The sequence below is a fragment of the Triticum urartu genome, chromosome 2A (genome assembly GCF_056163025.1).
Source record: "Triticum urartu cultivar PI428250 chromosome 2A, HENAU_Tu73, whole genome shotgun sequence".
In the NCBI taxonomy this organism is placed as follows: Eukaryota; Viridiplantae; Streptophyta; class Magnoliopsida; order Poales; family Poaceae; genus Triticum; species Triticum urartu.
The window spans coordinates 192691211-192715511 of record NC_141874.1 but is presented as its reverse complement, the minus strand read 5'-3'; positions in this window follow the sequence as shown (position 1 = coordinate 192715511).

The following is a 24301-nucleotide window of genomic DNA, read 5'->3' as shown; positions in this document are numbered from 1 at the left end:
CAGTAGAGATGTCCCTCCGCACCGCGGCGGCCTGGGAAAATTTCTCGCGGGCACGCGACGACTGTTACAGGCGGATGCATGCGATCGTCCATAGCCAGAAGGATCAGATCTCCCGCTCGGCGAGGTTGCAGGATGACATGGTAGCCTCATTCGAACAGGCTACCGGCGTCATCTGGCAACTAAGGGAGGGCAATGAGAGGCTCTAGGCCGAGCGCGACCTGCTGAGGGAGAAGATCGTCCGAAGTGCAGACCTGCAGGAGGAGACTAGTGCCTTTTGAAGAAACTTATGGACGAGAATGACATGCTCCGCAACGAGCGCCAAAGGCTGGTGGAGGAATCCGTGGATGTTCTCAAGCAGCGTCTTGAGGACATGAAAGAGCTCATTGCCGCTCGCCGCGAAGACTAGTTTCCTGGTTTCTTTTGATGTAATAATCGGTTTAGGATGTGGATTGTGTCGTGGGTTGTGAAATGTTGGGTTCTAGCGCGGATGTTTGGCCTTTGTTGGCCTCTTGGGATGTTGCAATTTCAATCTGGTAGCTTTTAGTCCTTCGTGTTAGGCTGGAGTTGTGCTGAACTTCTTGTGAATTGTGGTGGTTTTCAGTAATGAAAATCGGAAGGGGCAAGCCCTTCTTTGATCAAATTTTTTTAATCGTCCTTATATATTCATCAGTCTTGCTATAAGTCGCGGTAGATGCTATATAGGTCCGTCAGATCTTACATCAAGATCCGTGCTTTCAGATTTTCTTGTTTCTCTCTTAAATCTCAGTCGAGTGAGACATAGCCACGCCATTAAACAGAGGCTCGGGCGCCATTAATGGAGACCTTGGGAGAGAGGTGGACGGCAGATGGAGGTCAAAGGGCTCTCCTCCCGATAAGCACGCACAGGGGTCTGATCGCACGCCTCTCGTACTCTAATAGCTACCCTGCACATCGCCTCCTAGCTAATAAAAAAGGGGATGCGTGGTGGCATGTAAATGGTACTAGTAAGTAGAATGCCCATGGTTTCAATAATACTTGTGTTTCCGATTATAATGTGACAGCACTTCTTCCAAAATGACTTTGTTGATTGTTAATGTGTGCACCTTCGCAAATCGGACTGCAAATTTACCACAGCATGTTGGTGCCATGTCATGGCACCAAGCCAAGTTTCATTATTTTCATGCGTGTTTTGGATTTACAGGAATTAAAAAACTAAGTTTCTCAATGTTTCCAACCCAGCCACGACGCCCAGAATTTTGAATTTCATTCCCATTTCTTGCATGGAACCTAGAAATTTACCCGAGGACACACATGTGATTTTTCAACCAAATTTGGTGCACTGGAACATGTGCTTGTATTTCAAATTTGAATTATGCACACAAAGGTGACACGTTCCCTCCCAGAACCACGAGCCTTCTTGAGAGAAGCTCCGATTTGCAAGAAGCTTATACCAAAATTTGTTCCTATTCGGCCAATTTTTTTTACCACGGCATGGTACTGCCATGACATGACACCATGCTAAGTTTCATGATTTTAAAACCAAGTTTCTCAATGTTATCGACCGAGCCACGATGCCCAGATGTTTGAATTTTATTCTCATTTTTTGCATGGGACCTACTCCCTCCTTCCATCTATATAGGGCCTAATGTGTTTTTCAAGACAACCTTTGACTATTGACAAGATTAATAGCACATGAGATGTATACTATGCAAATTATATTATTGGAAGCTCCTTTGACATACAAAATTGAAGGTATGCTTTGTGTAAGTTGCATGTCATATATTATTGCTCTAACGTTTGGTCAAAGTTAGCCTCGAAAAATGCGTCAGGACCTATATGCATGAGAGGAGTCGACTTCGAGAGAACGTGTTTGTTCGAGAGACACCGAGGAAGACTACTATATATCGATGGTGCATGTAGGCGGGAATTAAACTAATGGCTGGTCTTATTGGTTTCGGGGATATAGGGGAAGAGTGAGAGGCGGAGTGTGAGTGTGTGTTTTACCCACCTAGGCGGAAGTTATGTGCACAAAAGAGGAGAACGATTCGATGTGGCGTTAGGATTGAGGGTAATTAACTACGTATGGAGACATAGAGACCTTGAACGTGCATGTGTGAGAGGTATACATGTATACGTGGGATGTGTGTGTGGGCGCGCGCATGATCGAGATAAAAGAAAGAAGACATAAGTCATAAGATCAACGACATGGGAGAGACGGATCGGTATGACAATATGCATGCATGTGAGAATGCATGGAAGAAGTCCCGACAATTGAGCATGTGTTTTTGTCTTTAAGAGATAGTGGCGTGGGCTGGAGTATGCATCTATGGCGAGCAGAGGGAGTGAGGCGCAACGGTTGTGCAAACGAGACCAACATATAAATGCATATGTATGGAGAGACATATATAGTGTGGGTGATAGGAAGCAAGACTCCGTGCGAGAAAGAAATGTTGACGGAGAAACTACAGATAGATACAGAGATGGAGATGCTAGCTAGAGGGACATCCGCTAGTTTGGGTGTTGGAGATGACCGTCGGGTGGTTCAAAGGGTGAAGTTATATATGTGTGTGAGAGGGCACTTGACTTCATGTAGAGAGAAACATATGTAGTGTGCGTGATAGGAATCAAGAGTGAGGGCGAGAAAGAAGGTTGATGGAGAAACAGATAAATAGAAAGATAAAGATGCTAGCTAGTGTGCGTTAGAGATAGGAGTCGAGTGGATCAGAAGGCTGGGTTATGTGTGTGGGTGTGAGAGAGATAGAGAGAGGGTGCGTGTGAGTCACATACAAACAGATATCAGAGAGAAATGAGATCCAGAGAGACGGAGTTTTGTGTCTGCGAGAGAGAAAGATATTTCACAACGAGAGTGATAGCTAGAGAGACATACGAGGGAACGCAAGATATCTCTAGGGAGAGAGGGTGTGTGTGAGCGACATACAAGAGAACAATGGAGAAATATGAGACCCTGGGAGACAGAGTTTGTGTTTGTGTGTGAGAAATAGATATTGATGAGGAAGAGCCGTAGGTTCTCATATCTAAGGAGCGAAAGACATCTCTGTATGATGGGTGTGCGAGTGGCACACATGGGAATAGTAGAGAGAAATGAGACCCTGGGAGACAAAGTTTTGTGTTTGTGTGAGAGAAAGAGATTCCACATGGAGAATCATAGTTAGAGACACATAGCAGGGAGCAAGATATACTTAGAGAGAGATAGAGTGATGAAGGTCGAGGGAGAGAGTACCGTCAGTGTGTTACGAAGATAAAAGATCATTGTCGACATACAGGTAGCACGAGAGATACCTGAGAGACGATGAATGCGTATAGGTCCATAGAGATAGTCCTATATAAGCATGAGTGATAGCTATATGAGACAAATATTTGGATTAAAGGGGATTCAAATATTTAAACTAGAGATCACGACATCGATAATATCATAACGCAAATTGGTGTATCAAACATGCATATTCATTTGAATTTGGGCACACGTGTAATGTTATATAGTTTATCAATATTGGTGATCCATAGATTCTTCAATTACAAACAATGCATGGTTTATATGCAATTAATGTCTAAACGGGATTACACTATATGTTGCGTGTGTGAAACACATTATACATGTTTGAGAAGTAAAAAAACCCGCATGAAACACACGTTAATTGGAGACAGTTAGCGAGGAATGCATACATTGGATTTCAACATAAAGTGGTTTCAAATATTTGAAAATCCAAATTGATGGATACAACCTTATGAATCTGAGATCATGCCATTTGTAAACCATATTTATGTATAAATGGTGTTGTGCTTTTGAAAGTATATATAAAACAATGATGTATATAGAATGTAATTCCAATTGAAAATGGATCCCGCCCGAAAAAATAGAATACAAACGGGATTCGAATTGAGTTGGCACGGTAAACGTGCACTCTACAAAATTTGAACGAAGCGGGGAAAGTCGCAGTAACCGCCCGGAACCAAAATCTGCGAGATGGAAATCACTGCTGCCTATCCCTGCCACGCAAAGCCTATATGCTGGATTTCTATAGGTTTCTATAGGGGTAGGTTTGTAATTTCACCCAAAGGTGACGTAACCGCCTTTCACCCGGATTCATAAACGGTGGGCACCAAAACACAGTGTGTCCTCGGCCGAAATCAACTCCCTCCCCGATTCATATTCATACACGGTGGGCGCCAAAAACAAACTCTCGTCGGCAAATATTCGGTGTATGCGAGATTACCGTCCTATCCCCGACCGACTAGTGTTGCTGTGGTGTAGTAGAAATTTTAAACAGGGGCTAAGTTTGTAAATTTCCTCGCATTTGAGACAAGCGCGCCCTGAATACATGGTTCCCCCTTCCTCTCTACCTCCCTTTTCCCCATTCGTACTCCGTGGGCGCCAAAACACCCTCTCCACCCCACCCTCCTCCGTCCGCCGCCGTCCGCCACCCCATCCACCGCCGTCCTCCTCCACCATGCCGGAGCTGATACCCCGACGCCGCCGTCCATTACAAGAGATCGACCTCTCTCATCCACGGCTTCGGACCGGGATCCTTGCATCCCGTCCTCTCGCTTCATCCCTGTCGTCATCCACCTTGCCGCCGCCGCTCCTACGACCGTCTCGTCCACCGCGCCCTGCCGCCACTATCTACCCTCCTAGATCTGCTTCCACGCCGCCGATAGCCATCGCTACCACACCACCGTCAAATTCTCAGCAGATGCCTACACGGCGACGCACCAGAGGCGGTACTCTTTTGTATCTGCTCAACTTATTTATCGCAGCAAGAAAATAGATCGCCACTGCTTTACTCTGATTTCTTGTCTTGGTTGTGAAGTTGCCTTTGTCCGGTTTGCACCTTCAGATCCGCCATGGCACGCTCAACACCATACTCGCAATGCTTATGGTTTTCCCATTTTATATTCCACACTAGTTAAATCACAGTGGACTAAATTTCAAAATTGGGTCAGTCAATTTTTCAGAGCTCGCCGGAGTTCGCCGGTGCGATCGAAGGGGCTTGGGTGGTTGTGGGGCCTCGTCAAACAAAGAAAACTCAACGCAGGTGGGGGTTGGGATGGGGGTGGGGGTGGTGGAGGAACACAAGCGATGGAGGCCAGTGGTCCGGCCGGTGGCCCGTGCGGTGTTCTGTATGGGAAGAATCAGAGACGAGGAAGGAGAAGGGTTAGGAGACGTAGGATCTTCATCCAACCGCCTGAAATGGTCGAGAGACAGCTAGGAGTTGCATTCTTAATGCGCTTTGGTTCATCATGTGTGGGCACTGCGCAACCAACATTTTATTATCCAAAATCTGCTTGCTCTTCTTTACCATGTTCCTCTTCCGTTCTTCTTTAATATGTACTCTCTCCATTCCTAAATACAAGTCTTTGTATAGATTCCACCATGGACTACATATGGAGCAAAATGAGTGAATCTACACTCTAAAATGTACCTGGATACATCTGTATGTGATCCATAGTGGAAATCTCTACCAAGACTTATATTTTGGAACGGAGGGAGTATGATAGTAGTACAGTATGTTCCTTGTACTGAAGATCAGCAGGAACATTTGCAGTGTAGAGGTCTATACGGTCGGTTGTGATGGACACTTTGAGCCTCTTTGATTCGTAGGATCTTGTAAACATAGGAATAGGATTTGTAGTGGCCTGCCCACTTGAATCCTATAAGAATAGCAAGGAAATGCGGGGAGCTGTGTCGCCTTTGAGAGTTACATTGATATTAACAGTACCGCACCTTCACTTGAAGAGAGCTGGTATCCGAAGCCTTTCTAGCCGTACCAGCAATACTAGCACATATATTCCAGCAAGTTCCACTTTGCTGATTTTACTCTGATGCTTAAGGTTTTCCCGTTATATCTACACTATGATCTATGTAGTTGCTTTGTGTCGCACTAGCAGCAGTCCACTCTTGAAGCTAAACACTGCAATGACTTACAAAATTGGCACCAAGGCATTGAGTGCCATTCTGGACGCAATGAAACTCATACGCTCCCCACCTGTTGATTCTTGTTCAGAATATCATCCTAATGACTATTCTAACCTCGAGGAGTCAAAGGCAGATGGCCTGTCCTGTTCACCCATCAAGGTGCCTGTTCTAATTTGGCAATGTTTTATTGATTGCGGGTATCTTGCATATGTTGTCTTGCTTTTCTTATACTTTGTTGCACCGCCATCTGCTTAGTTTACTCATCATATATGTCGAGATGCCATGCCCATCCATTATCAATACATATTCCATCTGTCATCATACCATGTTTTTTCACTCAAATGCTGTTCTTGTGCATCAGACATCAAAAAGGAAGAGGGTGATTGCCGAACCTGAAGGAGCACCAGCAAAGTCCTTGGAAAACGTGGTGGTGCCGGAGAAATCAGACATCACCCCACTTATATTGGCTGTACAACCAGTGACACAAAACGTAGGACCAACTCCAGCAGACTGTACCCATACTTCACTGGACACACCACTAGCCCCACCACACAGGACCTGCACTCCAGCAAAAGGTATACCGATTTCATTTGCCATAGCACTAGCTGTACCATAGAAAAATCCCACTCCTGCAAAAAGTACAGCAAGTCCACTGGCTGAAGACCCATCCCAACTGCAGAGACGACCAATTCCTGCAGATTGGAACCCCATTCCATTTATTCCCAGTTTAAAAGACAATGCTTTCAATGTTGTTAGGGACTACGTGCATATATTCCCATCATGGGAAGATTATTGTGAAGACAAACACCATTTTCACATCTTCCTGTCCAACTTACGTGTAAGTGCTATTATTCATGGTTATTATTTTCCTGTTTTCTACTGATTGAACACATGAATGATTTACATTACATTGTTGTAACTAGGCGAGGGTCAATCTGGATAGTCATGACGAGCAAAGCTTGCTTGTGCTTTTCAAGGAAGCATTGCAGTAGTATCAGTGTTACCTCAGGAAATCACACTTTGATGACAAGTCTATAAACGAATTCCTGGTGAAGTCTCCTGTGCTAAATTTAGAAGACATTGAATGGAAAAACCTTGTTATGCACTGGTCTTGTTCCCAGGATGAGGTACTGTCTATGAAATCACATGACAATTTGAACTTCTACTTTTCCGCATGTTCCTTACGGATCTTTTTTGCAGAAAATCTGCTCGAAGAAGAATTCCGGTTTGACAAGAACGACAGGATATCTCAAATATGCTTCCCGCTGCTTTGCTCTTGTTAGTACCTGTTGTCCTGTATCACTGTACTTGCATACATACCTGGTTCATTATGTGACAACAGTATGCATGATAGCTTGCTTATCAATTGTTCGCTCCAAATTATCTGATCTGTATGAATGGTTACATTAGTGTAGAATATATCCAATGCCATTGTTCTTGTAAGTACATGTTGTCCTTTATCAGTGTACTTATAATGACAGGTAGTTGTTCATGTACCATCACTCTGCAGTTTATTTTCCTTTGCCCTCCATTTTCTACACATTAGATCTATATTTACTCTTACCATAAGGTTGGTACTGAAGAAGTTTAGCTCTGCATTGCTCTTGGCTGTACCTTTTGCCTGTATCGCTGCAGTTACATTTATAGCTACTTGGTTATGTAGCATTACTCTTCATCTTATCTTAAATATTCTCCATTTTTTCGTATATTATCACATCTATATTTCTTCTTAACAAAATGTAGAATAAAGTCAATGCTTTTGAAGAAGATTCTGTGGTAAACTTCTTGAATTGCCCCCCCCCATCAGCATGGACAAGGCCTTTATAGAGCATGTCTTCACCAATAATGTAAGTTTGTCCATCTCAAGCCTTCAAACTTTGTTGTATATATTTGGTTAGGCATGACTGCAATAGCTGTTTATTTTTGGTGTTTGCATCAAATTGCTTGTTTAAAGTTTATTATACGTAGTTCATAAACAAAAATTCGTCCTTTCTCAATTTAAGTTTTCAATTGTACAACCAAGTTCCTTCTTCATACCATGTAAATTAAACTATACAGAGCTAGTGATCTTCTTTTGCACTGCATGTATGATTCTGTTCTTCATCTGTAATCCAGTGGTGTGGTGAACCTACCCACTATAGCACAGTGTCATATTCTGCAATGTCTTAACTATGAAAAATTTCATATCATTCTACTATTATTTAAACCATCTCTTTTATTTGCCAATCTGAAATGGTATAAATTGACAGCACACTAACCATTGATACTTATGAGTTCTTGATCTGTAATCCAGTGGTGTCGTGAAGCTGTCAACTCCTTCACAATATCATTTCCTGCCATGTATTGACCTGAACAATACCATATTGTGTTAATGCAAATTTAAATTGTGTCACTTTATACGTTAGTAAGAAATGTGATGAATTGTCAGCACTGATACTTTTATGTGCAAAACTTGTCATCTGTCTGCTTGTTTATCTTTTAGAGCAAGGAAGATATAAGTGTTGAACAAGTGCAGTCTCATCATCTTGCTCAGCTGCTTGCGCTGCAGCTCCCCAGCAGGGCTAACCTTTCTTGAACTCTATTGAAGTGCTGTCGGTTTTGTATATTATTTTGTCGGCGTGTTTATTTGCACCAGTGGCGATCTTTGATGCCCAGTGTATGTAATATGTTGTCTGCTTGTGCTTTATTATCATAGTGGCGAAATTTGATGCCTAGTGGATGTAATATGTCGTAATTTCTTTATTGTATAGTATAGGTTTTTTCTTATTCACGATGCTGCAGTTATTTTACTGTATATATATCCTGTCTTCCAGTAAACCGGCCAAACCGTAAAATTACGGTACATAATCGGGTCGTCATGCAATCACGATGTAGGTTGGGCCTGAAACGTGCCGATTATCTCAAGGGCCGGCAGCAACCCGAAATGAACCCCGGCCCATGATTGTGTGAATCAAATCACGGGCTTTTAACAGGCCGAAAAATTGTCTCGGTCCTGTTTGGCCCAATCAGATATCGGCTGCGAGAAGGCCGGATGCAAACCGGGCCGTAGTTAGGCCCAACTATATGACGGGCTTTTAACAGGCTGAAATTAATATAGGGCCGAAATGTTAAACGGGCCCTTAACAGGCCAAAACTAATATCAGGCCGAATTACTAAGTGGGCCTTTAGCAAGTGGGCCCAAAAGCATAGTGTCCAGTTGACGAGCCGAATCTGATATGGGCCATAATTAGGCCCAAAACCTCTTAAAGGGCCGGACCTGATCTGGGCCGTAATTTGGCCGAGAACATGGTAGGCTTTTAACGGGCCAGATGTCATATGGGCCACTACTAGGCCCGGAGCGTGGCAGGCCATTAATAGACCGTATCAAATATGGGTCGGCATCTGGCCCAAAACATGGCAGCCAGTTAATGGGCCGACCTACTAGGGTCCTCAAAATCTTGTGGGCCTATAGCTGGGCCGGCCCATTAATGTTGGTGAAATCTTGTGGGCCTTTAGCTGGGCCGGCCCATTATGATCCGCATGAATTTTGTGGGCCTTTAACTGGGCCGGCCTATTATGGCACACAAAAATCTTGTGGGCCTGCACCTGGGCCGGCCCATTATGGCCCGCGAAATCTTGTGGGCCTTTAGCTGGGCCAGCCCATTATGGTCCGCAAAATCTCATGGGCCTTTAGCTGGGCCGGCCCATTATGGTCCGCAAAATCTTGTGGGCCTTTAGTTGGGTTGGCCCATTTAAACTTGTTGGGTCGTGCCACGTGTCGACGTATCATAGGCGCCTTCTGTCCAGTGAGTGGATGACATCTGTCCCGACGATGAGCCGACAGGTGTTTCCTCTAGCCAATGATGATTTTACACGTGGAAAATCCCCATTGGACGGGGCTGTTAACGGGTAATCGGATCCAAAACCCGACCCTATAGCTTAACGGCGTTCCGTTACGGTGGATGCCACGTGTCGGTCACCCTTGATGAAAACACTTGTTACGCACGATTTATCGTCATGGAAGTGGACACTTCCGTGATGATAATTTTGGTAATGTCATGAAACACTTCTACGATAGCACAGGTATGACTATCTTGATTCTGCCATAAATTTGTTATGTATGTACATGCATGACAAAAAGCGACCTACTGTGACAAACACGTATCATCACGGAAGTGTATTTTTTTGTAGTGGATGATACCGACTGGGACTAGAGCTGAGGAAGGACTACATCATCATCCACATTGTCTTCGTGACCAATGTCTTTAGCTGCATCGGGGTCAACAGCTGGAACTTCCTCACTTTCTGGAGCCTCTATGGAAGTAGGCTCATGGATCACTAGGCGATGTTCTTGGTTGTTGGAGGCATGGAGAGCAACAGAAATGGGTTCCACATTGAGGGGCTCTGGGGCCTCAACACGCTCTTTCTTTGAAGACTTTGAAACCTTGGTCTTCAATTTCTTCTTGGAGGGAGCACCATCAGAAGTGTCTTTGTGCTTCCGCTTCCTGGCTTCAGCTTCAGCTGCCCTTGTTTTCTTTAGCTCTGAAGCTGCTGAGGTGACCTTTGGCTTTGAGCCAGTCATGCTGGCAGGGAAGACTATGCTTGGTCGTTCCTACCTTTGTGTTTCAGGTTGGGCTTCAACAGACTTCTTCTTTTGCTTGGAAGCCATCTTGGGGTCGATGCCAGGATGCCCAAGAGCCTTTCGCTTCTCAGCTTCATTATGTGCTTGACCACATTTCTGTGCATAATACTTCATGCGCTCGCGTGAGCCTTTGGCTTCTTCATGCTTCTTGTCGAAGTCAGCCTTGAGATCATGCATCATCCGCTTGAAGATTTTCACATCAACCATGCTGAGCTTGGCCATGTTCTTCTTGAAGTACGCCTTCTAATGATCAATCTTGTTCTTGAGCTCGACGATTTTCTGAGCCAAGGCCAACTCATTAGCAATGGCTCCATGAAATGTGACGCTTATGTCCACAAGCAGCTGAAGATCATCAATAATGATGCTCTGGTCATCAAATCATTCATCGATGAAGTTGTTCAATATGTCAACATCAAAGAGGGGCAGATCGTTGAAGATCTCTGCCTCTTGCTTGCTCAACATCTCAAGAGATTCATCACCAAGATCTTCATCGCTGGACAGATCAATGGTGTCTTCCTCGTTGCGCAAAACAGCAGCAGGAGTCAGTTCATGCCCAGAACTCTTCATGGGCTTCTTCGTCTTCTTAGTCCTCTTGGAGACACGAGGCAGATCTTCAGACTACACACTGGGTTCAGGAGGTGCAGTCTTCAGTGGATTCACAATCGAAGCTTTTGGTGTGGCAGAGGGCTTCGAAGCTTTTGACTTATTTTTCTTCTGCTTCAGTGGAGCTGTCGTATCTTCAGAGTCTGCGTCTTCAGCAGAGTGTTCCACCATGGCCCTCTGAGCAGCAATGTGAGAGAGGAGCCCATCAAAGCTGTTGAAAGGGCCGATGACATTGGGATTAGCTTCACGTGTGCCATCCAGCCTTGGAGAAGATGGACCAGGGTTGAAGTTGAGTCCAAGATCCCTTTTGTTCTTCCCAGCCGACTCTTTTGCAAACTGATAGTTGCGCTTGAAGAGGTTGTCTTCACGACACCATAACATGCATGATGGGTCGGGATTCTCAGGCTTCGGTCCTCGGACCATGCACGGATAGAAACCTTGAGCAATAGCTTCAGGCTTCAACTTTGGCTGCAGATTCTTGTACAGAATATCGCCCCACGGGCGCTTGATGGCATTCTTCTCAGCATATTCAACAGTGACGAAGTTATACTTGAACCATTGTTCTGCCCAATATCTTCAAATCCATTGGATTCGGGTCTTGCGCTGATTGTAGTTCTCCTCAGGATCAGTCTTGTACAATTCATGCAGATCTGGATGCAGATCTACAGCAGTATTGCCACAGCGCTGCCTGCCACCCTTCCTTGCTGGTTTTTTAGTGGCCATGATATTCAGAAAATTGGCTTCCGAACGGTGAAAGGCTTCCGTTTACTTGTCAGGCAAGAACTGGCTTCAGGGGAGTGAATATGATGTTGTAAGAACTCTACAAATGAATACAGACTATGAGAACCAAGGGATTCTCCCACAGACATGTACCTGTGACAGCATCAGAGATGTGAGGGAAGGGGAAGAGGTCATATGCATTCTCAGAAGATTTTGAAGCTAAATCAGTTTGAAGACATTGACCTCATAGTGCGAAGACATTCGCTTATTTGAAGTGAGTTGGTTCCAGATTTGTACGAATCCAAGAATAAGTACAAGTGAGGAATCTAACTAGTTATGAAGCATAAGTGAATATCCTTAGCATGATATGAGACGCAGAAAGAGACAGATCTAGATTTGGAAGTGTAGAAACCACTTTTGGTTGAAGTGGATGGATTTGACGGATTAAAAAGACAATAAAAAGTAAGATTTAATTACGACTGACGAACTGCTAGACGAGGCAGAAGAGGAAGCCGAGCTGTCCAATCTCCCGTGCCCTAACTTGGCGGTGGAAGACACCTACGACAGCGGTGGAGAAGACGAGGTCCGCGACCGGCGTGAGGACAACGTCGAAGATGTCGGAGGCGCTAGGGTTTGAGCGAGATAGAGAGGTGGAAGAAAAGATAATGACCGCGCGGAGTGGATATTTACAAGTTAAAGGGCAGCACAACGCAATTACGCAGGTGCCCCTGGCGGTTGACATCTGATGGATACGTGGCATGCATGCAACTTATTGGAAGTTATTCCACGTTCCCATGCACGCCTAGATTGTCGGGTGGTCGTTCCGGCTTCTCCGGTATTCAGGCAAAAGAGATATGGCATTGAAAGCAGGTTTAAATGTGTGTCTCTGTGTCTTCAGCTGACAAGGACGCAGTGAAGACATTTGACGGGTTTCAACAGAATGCATATGTCTAGACAGATAGAATTTGAGGAAGAAGCACAGAAGGGGTTAGGGTCCGATCACATTCACTTAGTTCAGAAAATTGCAAGTTTGAAGACATATATATATATATCATTATAAGACCAAATCAACATTGTGAAGATAAACCTCGAAGTTAAATAAATGTTGAAGACAAACCAAGTGCGAAGATAATGCAATCATGACGCCAAAAAAAACTTCAAGAAAGTTTTGGTGGTGGCGTTACCCACCGTATAGGAAGTATTAGACCCAGACACGGCGCACAATTATCGTGGTGCTCCAAAGTCAAATTCCATGTTAATGTATTCACACTTAGAGTGCATGTCTTGATTGATTGAAGATATACGTTACTTTGTGTGTTGCACATCTAAGTCATCAACATTCATAAACGTTAGGATGTGTGTCCAATTACAGGACATTTGAGGATTCTAAGATATTTAGCTCACACCGCAACTTGCAAAACCTTTTCTCATCCAAGGGCTTTGTGAAGTTATCTGCCCAATTGCTCTTTAGTGTTGACGTGAATGATATCAATATCTTCCTTCATGACATGATCTCTAAGAAAGTGATGACGGATCTGAATGTGCTTTGTCTTCGAGTGTTGAACTAGGTTGTTGGCAATCTAGATAGCGCTTTCATTGTCGCAGTAGAGTGGCACATGCTTCAGGTGGATTCCATAGTCCTTGAGAGTTTGCTTCATCCATAGAAGCTGAGCGTAGCAAGATCCAATAGCAATGTATTCAGATTCAGTAGTGGAGAGGGATACATAGTTATGCTTCTTTGAAGACCACTAGACAAGAGATCCTCCAAGAAGGTGACATGTGCCTGATGTGGACTTGCGATCAACCTTGTCACCAACATAATCAGCATCTGAGAATCCAACTAGATCAAACTCTGAGCCCTTTGGATACCATAATCCTAGTGTTGGGGTGTAAGCCAAATATCGAAGAATTCGCTTCAAAGCTAAGTGATGCGATTCCTTTGGTGCCGCTTGGAATCAGGCACACATGCAAACACTGTCGGCGTCCTGGGAACGGGGGTCCCCAGACTTGCCTACCTGCGGCCCATGGCGTGGCTGAGCCTGCAAGCCGCACGACCCAACTTCACCAGCAAGGCACCCAAGACCCTTGCGTGGGGCCAAGCCTCGCGAGGCGGACGACGCAAGACCTCCTCTGGAGCAGCCTGGTCAGGCACGCTCACGAGGAGCAGAGATATCAAGGCGAGGTGAACCTCGTGAGGCTCTCGTGACGTGAGCCGTGACGCACAGCACTAGGCGGGCGCCAGCACGCGCAGCGTCCTTGTTTCCTCTTTGGTGCTAAGGAGGCGGGCCCAGGCAAGGAGTACCGAGGCAGCAGGAAAAGTTTGCCATTTCAGTGCAACAAGACCAGGACCAGAAGAATGGCAAGACGGAGGTCACCGTGGATCCCAAGACGGCGTCATCACTAGAGCTTTGCGCAGGCGAAGACTACTTTTGCCCGGATAGCTTCTACTGGCTGTCCCCCTTCAAATTGTCGCCGTTGTTGGCTCCCTTCCCGCTCAATATTTGGGAAGAGGACCAGGTCCTCTATAAATAGGACTAGCCACCACCGTAGTAGAGGGGACCAAGGAGAGATCAAGTCCAGGGACACACGCAAGTCCACAAGCACAAGAACACCTCAAGTTCAGGAGGCTGTTCTTCCCCTGTAACTGTTCATCATCAGCCCTAGAGGCAATCCACCACCACCACACTGGAGTAGGGTATTACACCACAACGGTGGCCCGAACCAGTATAAATCTCGTGTCTTTCCGTGTTGCGAGTTCGTTGAGTTCGTCCGCGAGATCTTAGCAAGCTAGGGCATAGATCGGTATGAGGGAAAGACTTCGTGCGCATCCTAGTGTTTGAACCTAAAGGGTTTGCCGGAACCCCACACCGACATTTGGCCCGCCAGGTAGGGGTGCGCCGGAGCTTCTTTTCCACCAACCAACTCGCCGACGCTCCACCGCCGCGATGTCTGGCGACCCAAGGGCCAGCTCCGACCACTGGGCATCCTGGCCAGCCTGGGCAGCGTCGCCTGCCCATGAAGATCTCAACCCCACGCTCCAGACGGCACGAGCGCCACCCAATCCTGTGGGGCGTGGGCGACGCAGCGTGGCATCGGCTACCCTCACTCCGCGGCAAGTACGAGCCGCTGCCAGAGCAGCAAGCCACGCCGCAGTGACGGCGCTGCACTCACGACGGGAGCAAGCAAACATGCGGGCAGCACTCACCGTGGCAATGGAGCTGCTGCGGTGTGGGCTGATGGAAAGTGGCTGGGACACACTGCTGGAACGCGTCGCCGAGCTGCTGGACGCGGTGGCCTCGGGAGCCCTGCCCTTCTGCCATCAGCTTCCTCCTCATGCCGCTGCAGGGCCACACGGTGGGCTTCACCACAACCGCACACCGTCGGCTATGCTCGGGGGCTTCGTCAACGTCAGCACGACTAGTGGTATAGGGGGCTCCGCCGCCCCCATGCCGCCTGCGAGAGCACGGGCGCAAGCGTCGCACCCCATGGTACGGGCTGGGTGCCACGCTACAGCGAGGTGTTCGGGGTGACGGCCCCGGAAGCCTACGTGCCCCACATGATGGACAAGGAGTACACACGGGAGGACGGCCCGGGCTCGTTCATTGGAGAAGATTGGGAAGAAGGAGCGCTAGGAGTCGAAGCCTTCCAGGAGCTGCCGGGGACCACCACGACCGCGTGCGCGACGACCACTACAGGGTACCCCTAATCCCTCAAGAGCAAGCTTACGCTAACCATGAGTTGCAGGAGGAGCAGGTCACCGTGGTGGCAGGCGGCCCTAGCTCGACAGCCCCCCTGGCAACGGGAGGATCGCGTTGGGGGCTGCAGGAGAGGGGTCGAGAGCCAGGCCCCTCCCCAAGGCGCGTGAAACCAGGGGACACCCGGAGGTAGGCCCTCTGCCGGGGTGGCTTCGACAACCCTTCCCCTGGCAGAGGACCCGTGGTCGCCGAGGGAACCGCTGGTGTCCCCTTTCCCTCCTTTGTGTCGTCCTGGTGACCGGTCGGCTCAAAGGAGGTCGAGGGTGGCGCAAGGCGCGGCCCTCGTCTGGCGATATGAAGCAAGGCCGGTACCTGCGAAGAAGGCCAAGTGCCTGTGAAGCTCGCCGCCCATGACACTCTCACGTAATAATAAGTTGGGGTTGTACACGCCCCGGAGTCTCAGGAGCGCCGGCCTCAGGCCCTGGGGCTCCCTCCCATGCCTAGTGGCAGCACTTAGCTCCGCGCTGGTGAGAAGTCTTGAAGACCCGAAGACTAGACTAGGTGCCGGAGGCGGCATTTTGCTTTGGATCTCTCTTTCTGTGGCTTTGCTTTCTGTAACTAGATTTTAGTTGAAGCTGCATTTTTATCGACGCGCGCGGGGGGTGCCTTTTCTCGCTCGAGCCATTTCTTGCCTGCTGGATCTCGTTTGGTTCGGGACTCGTGTCCATCGCCTTTCCCTCACAAGCTCCTCGCGAGCCGGACCGCGCAAAGCGCATGCTCGTCAAAGCACACGCCAGCGCTGCAGCTGGCGCTCACCTCCTAAGGGCCCCCCTCGAATGGGGCGATAAGCTCCTCCGCAGGATTCCTAGAAGCTCGTCGCTTCACGACCCAGCCCGAAGCTGGTGCTGGCTCAGGTAAACCACGACGGAAAGCTCGCCCCCGGCTTCTCGAGTTCACGAGGACACATACCCACATCTCATAGGAAAATAAAAACTGCAATTTGCTTACATGAGGGGCTCCCCCTCTCAAAATGCTCTTACAAGTCTTCCAAGGGCCACGCCCGAGTTTTGCATGCAGGATGAAACAACTGGAGAACACATGATCAGCCAGAAATGTCGCTCGCTACATCACCCGCAGACGCGTCGCTCGCATCGTCATCGTCTTCGTCGGAATCGTCGCCGCCATCGGCAACGCCCCCGCCGCCGTCGTTAACCACATCGCCTTCGTCTGTGACGACCACCACCGCGTCATCCTCCGAGGGGAAGGCCCTGACCAACGCGTCCACGTTGTCCTCTACACAACGCGCCAGGTCACCCCGGACGGCCATGGGTACAGGGGCAATGGCGGCGTCAAAATTGAAGTTGGGGTCGTCATTCAGGAGGTGGCTGTAGACGCGGGAGAAGGCTCGCTGAAGCAGGCCACGACCCCTCTCCTCCACAAGCTGGCAAGCTCTGGTAGATCGAGCCTCCAGACGCATCACCACCTCGGTAAAGAAGGTCAGATGGCTGGCGTAATCATTCGAGTGAGGGGCCGCCGCATTCTCGTCGCAGATATAACCCAGGGCGGTGTTGGCCCTGTTCCGGAGGTCTTGAAGCATAGGAGCGTGCTTGCGCTCCAGCATCAGGCGATGGAGCACTTCCTCCCTGTTTTGCCGAGCGACGGCCTTAGCGTCATCAACTCGTCTCCGGAGAGAAGACAACTCGGCGCGGGCGGAGGCCAAGTCCGTCTGCACCATAACCAGGGCGGCGGCTATGGCCTATGCATGCCTCTCGGCCTCATCCCACCTAGGCCTGAGGGCAGCGGCCCTGCCTGCATCCTCCAGACCTGCGAGCTTCAGCTTCAAGTCGTACCCGCTCTCCAGATCTGCGCGAACCTCGTCCACTCGGTGAGTGATCTCCTCCTCGACTCTGGCCTCGCAGGCCCCGACGGTGTCTTCTGCTTGGGCAACTTGGCGCTCCCTCGTCTCCAATTGCTCGAGCTCGAGGCTGCGTTCCACGGCTTCCAGGGACAGCGCCTTCGCGCGTTTCCGAACCTCCTCCTCCTCTGCGGGCGTCCCCCTCATCAATGCAAGGGCGGCCCCACGTGCCTCAACCTGCTGCTCAAGGGACGTGCTCCAGGACTGGAGGTCCCACGCGCGCTCCTCCATAGCCTCGCGGCGGCAATCGGCCTCGCGAGCTTCTTCCAAATCTCGCGAGCAGGCATCATTGGCAATCTTGAGGGACGCCTCGGCCTTCCCGTTCTCAAGGTCGCGCTGATAGCGACCAAGGTTGATGGCCACTCGCAGCTTGCGTCGGTCCTCCACCAACTGAAGGCCTTCAGCCTCAAGACGCGAGTCGACACCAGCAAGCTCTTCACCGAGACGGCTCATCACGTCCATCGCCTCCTGGAAGAGCTCGTGACGGACTACGTTGCGCCCGCGCTCAAACTCGAACGCTCGACCTGCCTCGTCCTCCACCTCAGGGGCTGCTGGTGGAGCATCAAGTGGCGCACCACCTTTCGGCTAGGGGCTGGGGGCTGGCGCCGTGCCTGTCGTCATCCCATCCTCGCGAGGAGCCCGAGCTGATCGGGACTCGCCGCTTGAAGGGGAACCGAAGATTGAAGTCAACCAACAGCTGGTCATGAACAGAGGAGGAGTCTTGGGCACGCCCGCCAAGCTCCGCGCCAGACCATGGGCTAGGGGTGGCCAAACCATAGACTCAGCTCGTCCCGAAGGCAGGGACGCTCCTCCAACCAGCCTTGCTCCAGGGGTGGCAAGCAGGCCGGGAACACTCAAGGTCGATGGGGGAGTTGATGATGCAGGAGGCCGCCTCTCGGAAGGCGCAACAACTTCAGCAAAAGGAACCCTGGAGGACAGGTGTCAGGATAAAAAGACCACACGCAAAAAGTCACGGACAAGATACTTACGCGTCAATAGCGATGTACTTCCGTCGGTTCAACGGTCCGAAGATGTTGCTGCCGCTGGGGGATCCCTTCCTCTTGCGGAGCTCCTCGAAGTCCACACAAAGGCGGCCGAAGCGCTGGACGTGACGTCCGGTGCGCGGCGGAGCCGAAGAAGAACCAAGAGTGATGGCTTCAGGGGAGCCCGGCTGTGGCGAGCAGCCCGGCTCCTCCTCACTGCGACCTCCCGAGGTCCCAGGAGCCTTAGCCTCAGGAGCCGCATGCCGCATCTCCTCAGCAACCGACACCTCAGGAGGGGGATCATAGGCCCCTGAGGACGACGCCCCCGGATCACCACTCGGCGTGTGCTCCTCAGCACTTGAGCAACCGGCCTCCGTCGCTGCTCGCTCCCCCGCACCGTCACCTGGGGCGAGCCCGGCACCGGCGGCGAAGAAGGGGACCACGATGACGGGGTTCTCGCGGGGCCCCACCAAGCCGATTGGGCGCAGACCCCACTCATGAAAGGAAGGCATGTTCACGGCAAATGTGACCTTGTTCTCGCAGCGGTACAACATGCAGCTGTTCCTGGGCATCTCGTCCGGCAGAGGGACACCTAATAGGACCGCGAGAGGAAGCCCTTCTTCCTGGAACCTCATGTTGTCCTGTCTGGTGAGCAAATCCCACATCGGGCGAGAGTGGCGCGGAAGTGGAGTGACTCGACGCCTGACGAACTCCCACACCACCATGGGCGCAGTCACGCCAAGGTCCTTCAACCACCTCAGCATGGCCCAGAGGGGGGCGAGACAGGGGCTCACGAGCTTCTGATGACCCCAGGCGGAGTTTGGAATAGCAGGCCCCACCGGAGCTTGGAGCAGAGGGTTAAGCACGCTGGCGTCAACAAACACCCACCGCGTACGAAACTCACTCGTGGATGAAGGGAGCTCGAAGTCGATCCCCGCGCCTGCTGTCGCAGCCACGGCCTGGAAGCCCACACACCCTGAGCTCCGCCAGGGACCAGTGAGATGCAACGAGAAGAATTGGCGGAGGAGTGCCACGGAGGGGGCGATGCCCACCATGGCCTCGCACACAAAGGCGAAGATGGAGAGAAGGGTCACATATTGAGGATTGAGATGGAGCATGTGGATCTGATAGTGCTCGAGCACCGCATTGAAGAAGGCGGAGAAGGAAGGAAGCAGGCCCGCCTAGAGGGCATCGATGAAGATCGGAACTTCGGTGACTGCCCGAGCCATGCTGGTGCGAGACGTGGGCCAAGACGGCATCTCTCCCCACTCATTGAAGCTAGAGGCAAGCATGGGGCGCACCTTGCCCATGGCCTCATCGTTGAGCACCCGAGGCCGGCCGAGCACCGGCTCGAAGGATGGAGGCGCAGTTGGTGAGAACAGAGGCTTCTTCCCCTTTTTGGCATGTTTCTGCGCCATGGCGGTGAAGCGGGCGGAGCGTAGGTTGGATTGGGAAGGCGGAGCAGGGCGTCAAGGAAGCAGGGAGATTGGAAGAGCCGGGCGTGGCGAGGGAAGAATAACTGTGCAAGAAGCAGGGCCGCATAGCCAGGCGGATTTAAGGGCAGCATGGGGAAGCGGAGACGCCTACGTCCAATCAACCGCCACACGTCAACCGAGCCCGCGGCCTTCTGGGGCCCGCGGCGCTCCGTACTTGGCCCTTGGCTTCACCGTGAAGCCAAGCCCGAGCGCACCTTGGGCCCGGGGGCTACTATCGGTGTCCTGGGAACGGGGGTCCCCAAACTTGCCTGCCTGCGGCCCACGGCAAGGCTGAGCCTGCAGGCCGCACGGCCCAACTTCACCAGCAAGGCACCCAAGACCCTCGCAAGGGGCCAAGCCTCGCGAGGCGGACGACGCAAGACCGCTCTCCTGCCCTATTCTTAACAATAAAATCATGTGCCACCATACTTATATAATCTAAATAAACATGAGGCAGCACTTTTTCCTCCTTCTCAGCATGCCTAATAGGTATGTTAAAATGTGAAGCTAGGTGTGTGGCATAGATGCCTCCAAAGATGGGACCCTTAGTACGGTTCATACTTAACCGTCTAGCAATAATGCCGCCCATACTAAAAGTGTTATCACTGTATAAACCTTGGAGCAAAATAATAATATTAGGGATACTAAGGTTTCTAGAGTTTCCGCGGCCAATTAAGCAACGACTAGCAAATAATGCAAAGTAACGTAAGACAGGGAAATGTATGCTAGTGATTCTTGCATCGGAAACCTTCCTAGTTTCCCCTACAGTGATAGTATTAATAAATCCCTCCACATCATCATGATGTGGTTCTTCTGTCTTGCCCCCAAAAGGGACTAAACAGATCTGACATAAATCATAAAGTGACTTCTCCTAATGCTCATCATATAAATGAAACTCCACCGTAGGTGGTGAGTTCCTAGAATGAAAATGAAAGTTTTGCACAAAGGTATTTGTGAATAAGAGATACTGATCGCATTGGCCGTGGAGGAAAGCGGTGAGGCCTGCATTATGAGCCAACTCATGAAATTCTTCATAAATTCCGGCTGCTCTCAAGAAATCCTCAGAAGGCCATTCACACGCCCGAACCTCCGCGGTGCGCGGCAAATTATACTTAGGCTTTGGTGCCTTTTCCTCCAAGCTTTGGCTCGATGAGCCCCTCAATAATCTCCTCATCATTTTCTGAAAAATTCTGAAATTTTTAGTAACTTCAAAATAAAAGTAAACCAAACTCAATAATATTGATAGAAACTACTCCTACAAGTGCCTAGGGCCTATATCATGCATCAAAACTACTTTTGACCATATAAATTTGACATGCAAACTCAAGAATAGGGTCACCTAAACAACACGAATTTGCAATGAATAAAGCACTAGAACAAAAACTAATTGGACCAATGGAGGAGTCACATACCAAGGAACAATCTCCCCAAGCAGTTTTGTGAGAGGTGCTTTGAGCAAGGAGATCGAAAATGGCAGCAAAACGAGCTTGGACTCGAGTTTGAGTTGGTTTTTCATGTTTGGGGGAGGAAGATGAAGTGTGTGGCTGGAAGAATAAGTGGAGGAGGGCCATCATGGGCCCACGAGGCAGGGGGCGTGCCCTAGGGGGGTGGGCACGCCCTCCACCCTCGTGGCAAGGTGGTTGGCCCCCCTGGTGTGTTCTTTGTTCCATAAATCCTCAAATATTCTATAAAAAATCATATTTAATTTTCAGGGCATTTGGAGAACTTTTATTTTCGAGGTATTTTTATATTGCACGAAAAATCAGATAACAGACAGAAAATTATTTATTTTGTTTTATTTCAACTAAATAACAGAAAGTATAGAGAGGGTACAGAAGGTTGTGCTTCTAGTTTCATCCATCTCATGCTCGTCAAAAGGAATCCACTAACAAGGTTGATCAAGTCTTGTTAACAAACCCATTCCGATTAACATGAAACCGGAGAAATTTCGAATAACACTAGGTTACCTCAACAGGGATATGCACATCCCCAATAATAAGTATATCATATTTCTTCTTGACAGTAGGAAGAGGAAATTCAAAACCTCCAAATATAATCGATGGAATTTTTCCGATAGAATTGATACTATGAACTTGAGGTTGTTTCCTCGGAAAGTGTACCGTATGCTCATTACCATTAACATGAAAAGTGACATTGCCTTTGTTGCAATCAATAACAGCCCCTGTAGTATTAAGAAAAGGTCTTCCAAGAATAATAGACATACTATCCTCCTCGGGTATATCAAGAATAACAAAGTCCATTAAAATAGTAACGTTTGCAACCACAACAGGCACATCCTCACAAATACCGACAGGTATAGCAGTTGATTTATCAACCATTTGCAAAGATATTTCAGTAGGTGTTAACTTATTCAAATCAAGTCTACGATATAAAGAGGGAGGCATAACACTAACACCGGCTCCGAGATCACATAAAGCAGTTTTAACATAGTTTCTTTTAATGGAGCATGGTATAGTAGGTACTCCTGGATCTCCAAGTTTCTTCGGTATTCCTCCCCTAAAAGTATAATTAGCAAGCATGGTGGAAATTTCAGCTTCCAGTATCTTTCTTTTATTTGTAATAATATCTTTCACGTACTTAGCATAAGGATTTATTTTGAGTATATCAGTCAATCGCATACGCAAAAATATAGGTCTAATCATTTCAGCAAAGCGCTCAAAATCCTCATCATCCTTTTTGTTGAATGGTTTGGGAGGAAAAGGCATGGGTTTCTGAACCCAAGGTTCTCTTTCTTTACCATGTTTCCTAGCAACAATGTCTTTCTTATCATAACGTTGATTATTTGATTGTGGGTTATCAAGATCAACAACAGGTTCAATTTCTACATCATTATCATTACTAGGTTGAGCATTAATATGAACATCATCATTAACATTTTCATTAGGTTCATGTTCATTACCATATTGTGTTTCAGCATCAGACATAGAGATATCATTTGGATTATCAGGTGGTTCAGCAATAGGTTCACTAGAAGTTTGCACAGTTCTATCATTTTTCTTTTTCTTCTTTTTAGAAAAACTAGGTGCATCAATTTTATTTCTCTGAGAATCTTGCTCAATTCTCTTAGGGTGGCCTTCAGGATACAAAGGTTCCTGAGTCATTCTACCAGTTCTAGTAGCCACTTTAACAGCATAATCATTTTTCTTACTATTCATCTCATTGAGCAATTATTTTTGAGCTTTAAGTACTTGTTCTACTTGAGTGGTAACCATAGAAGCATGTTTGCTAACAAGTTTAAGTTCTCCTCTAATATTAGCCATATAATCACCCAAGTATTTAATCATATCAGCATCTTGTTTTAATTGTCTACCAAAATAAGCATTGAAGTCTTCTTGCTTAAACATAAAATTATCAAACTCATCCAAGCATTGACTAGCAATTTTAGTAGGAGGGATTTCAGCTTTATCATATCTATAGAGAGAATTTACCTTTACTACCTGTGTCGGGTTATCGAGATCTGGAGGTTCTTCAATAAATAAAGGATTAAGATCATATATTTCTTCATCAGGCGGTAACTTAAGACCATGTATTTCTTCAATAGGAGGTAAATTCTTAACATCATTAGCTTTAATACCTTTTTCTTTCATAGATTTCTTTGCCTCTTGCATATCTTCAGGACTGAGAAATAGAACACCTCTCTTCTTCGGAGTTGGATTAGGAATAGGATCATTAATTGGAGCAGGAGCTGGCTCAGGAGCTAGCTCAAGAGGTGCCCAATTATTTTCATTTGTCAACATACTATTCAATAGGATTTCAGCTTCATTTGGTGCTCTTTCCCTGAAAAGAGAACCAGCACAACTATCCAGGTAATCTCTAGAAGCATCGGTTAGTCCATTATAAAAGATATCAAGTATTTCATTTTTCTTAAGAGGATGATCAGGCAAAGCATTAAGTAACTTGAGAAGCCTCCCCCAAGCTTGTGGGAGACTCTCTTCTTTAATTTGCACAAAGTTGTATGTTTCCTTTAAAGCAGCTTGTTTCTTATGAGCAGGGAAATATTTAGCAGAGAAGTAATAAATCATATCATGGGGACTACGCACACAACCAGGATCAAGAGAATTAAACCATATCTTAGCATCACCCTTTAATGAGAACAGAAATATTTTAAGGATATAAAAGTAGCGAGATCTCTCATCATTAGTGAATAGGGTGGCTATATCATTTAATTTAGTAAGATGTGCTACAACAGTTTCAGATTCATAACCATGAAAAGGATCAAATTCAACCAAAGTAATTATATCAGGATCAACAGAGAATTCATAATCCTTATCAGCAACACATATAGGTGAAGTAGCAAAAGCAGGGTCATGTCTCATCCTAGCATTTGGAGATTGCTTATTCCATTTAGCTATTA